The sequence below is a fragment of the Lissotriton vulgaris genome, unplaced genomic scaffold (assembly GCF_964263255.1).
Source record: "Lissotriton vulgaris unplaced genomic scaffold, aLisVul1.2 SCAFFOLD_4510, whole genome shotgun sequence".
NCBI lineage: Eukaryota > Metazoa > Chordata > Amphibia > Caudata > Salamandridae > Lissotriton > Lissotriton vulgaris.
In genome coordinates this window covers 109,477-112,085 of record NW_028241106.1, presented here as the reverse complement: position 1 = coordinate 112,085, position 2,609 = coordinate 109,477, and positions in this window count along the sequence as shown.

The window sequence follows — 2,609 nt, the reverse complement described above, 5'->3', positions numbered from 1 at the left end:
GATACCTTGCAGACAACAGTGTCATGATTTGAATGGTGAAGCAGGTGCAGTAGCACCGGACCAATAATGTGTTAGAACTCTTCAATGACCTCTCAGCAATTGACTTACTGAAGGTAACAAAAGATCCTTGGCAACCAAGGGGAGTTCTTCCCCAAATCAACAGGCACCAGTGGGTGCATTGGCAGAGTGGTAAAGAAAGGGCACGGCCTTCAGTGACCTGTAGGCCTTTTCTTATTCGGGGAGGGAGGTCCCATGGGCTCCCTTCCCTGGGCCAATTGTGTCCCCAGTGACCCCATCCTACAGGGTCTTGACTATTTTGAATAGGGGAAGGGGTCACATGGCACCCCACCCCAGGCAAATTTTAGCCCTGGGGACCCCATCCTCCAGGGCTTCTTTTAAAAAAAATGTAGATAAAGAATGGGAGAGGGCTCCCCCTCCGGGGCCAATTTTGGTGCCGGAGACCCATTCCCCCAAGGCCCAGCCTCCAGTGTTGGTGCCCTAGTCTCACCCAGGGCACCCACATCCTAAATTTCTGGACCTCGGGGGAGAATCATGACCCCCACAGTCCCTGCTAGCTCCCAGACTCCTGACTGGGCCAGAATTTCTTTGACATAGAAGGAGTTCCTCTCTGACAAAGAAATTGTGCTCCACTTTGGGAAAGCAAGAGCAAAGGCTCTCACTTGATCAAATCAGAACACAGTTTGCTATGGCTAGGAAGAATTGGTAAAGCTCCAGCCAAGCATTAGCAAAAGGATGTGTACTGGGGTGGGCACCCCAGGACATAGCACGAGCTGGCCCTGGGGTGGTGGCGATCTCCAGGGCCATCTGATCTCCAGGAGGTGGGGCACTCAGCCACCCTCCATTGCAGGAAACAGCCCCAGAAAGGTGGTGTTACCAGTCTGCAAGGGACACATAACCCCCACTTTAATTGTTTTACAATTGTCCCAGACAGAAAATGGTCTCTGGGGCTGCAGGGTGCCCCATGGGCCAATTGCAAATTTTTCACTTCAGCCCCAGAGAGGTGGCGATCCACAGGGCTGCTGATGGGGTCACAGCTCTCTGCAATAATTTTACATTTAGCACCGGGAGGTGGCGGTACCCGGTGCTTCATGCCACCCCTTATTAATGTCCTATTTTGTCCTGGGGAGTAAGTAGTCCCCCTGCATTCATACAATATTTGGCTTAGGGAGGTGGTGCCCACATAAGTTGTTAAGAATGTCCCTGGGAGGTGGTGGTCCCCGAGACTACGGGGAGGCTATCTGGTCCTCCCCACATATGAATTTTACCCATAGGCCTGGGGAGCTGGCAGTACCTGGAGCTGAGGGGTCCATGTGTGACCCCTGCATCACTTTATTGTTTGCCTCTGGGAGAGGGTGGGCCTAGGGGCACAGGGGTGCTGTGTGAGCACCCTAACATAATTATAAACAATGCCCCCGGGATTTGGTCCACTATGGCGCTTCATAAAAAAGACACACACATTTGCAGCAACATTTTATTAAAAATACTTTTAACTCCCACAATATCTGGGTGGTCAGGGTATTCCTACCCTGCCCCCTTTTATTTATGTTTTACTTTTTTGTGGGACTCAAGATAGCTGGTAACACTTCCTGGTTGAAGTGTTGGCAGACAATCTAATTTTAGTAGGATCCATGAGGCTCACATCTCATGCAAGGACTCACATCTCAGATATCTCTATTTTTATTTGCTTTAAATATCTCTGAAACTACTGTTTGGATTTACACCAAATCACAAAAAGCAAGCTAGCTGGACTAACAACTATTTTCTGCCAAATTTGGTGTACTTCTGTTCAGTGGTTTGGGTTGTAGGCATGAGAAAAAAAGGAAAACTCCCTATTGACATTACATGGGAAGAACGTATCTTGGGACCCACCTTTTTTCTCAGCCCCTGCTTGACAGATCATCCCACAACTTTCAACACAGCAGCTGGAGCAAAGTGGGGAAGTTATTTGAAAATGTAGTGAAGATTCTTCAAGCTGGGCCAAAGGTATTGGTAAAACAAAAAACATTTTCCCATTGAAACGTTGGTCCTAACTATAACTACCTACTGGTGACTGCCAGTGGGTAATATTTGTAGCTATATATTACCTACTTGCGGTCAACATTAGGCAGATATAGTTATGATCTAGTTTCCACAAGAAAAGCATTTATAACTTTGCTGCAGTTTGTCGAAATTTCACAACATTTTCCGAACAAAGTGCTCCGCTAATTCTAGTTGTGCATGTAAAGTTTCAGGGTGATCCAGCAAGTAGGGGCTAAGTAAAAAGGAAGGTAAAACATTTAATGTTAATTCCCATAAAAATCTTAAACACAACACCAGCCCAAACCACTGGACCAAAATATACCAAATATGGCAGAAAGGTAGCTCTTAGTCTTAAGCTTCCCTTCTACTAGATTAAAGCCCTCCTTTAAATAGGGTGCACATAGGACATAGGGCAGGGTGCTATGTTCTAGAAGGTGAGGCCTGTACTTTGAATTTTTAGTGAGTCAAATGCACACTTTCAAACTCATATGCCCAGCTAAACATTCAGTGTCCTACCCCTACTGCAACTTAAATACATATTTAGAAAAGTGTAGAGACACTCAGCCGGT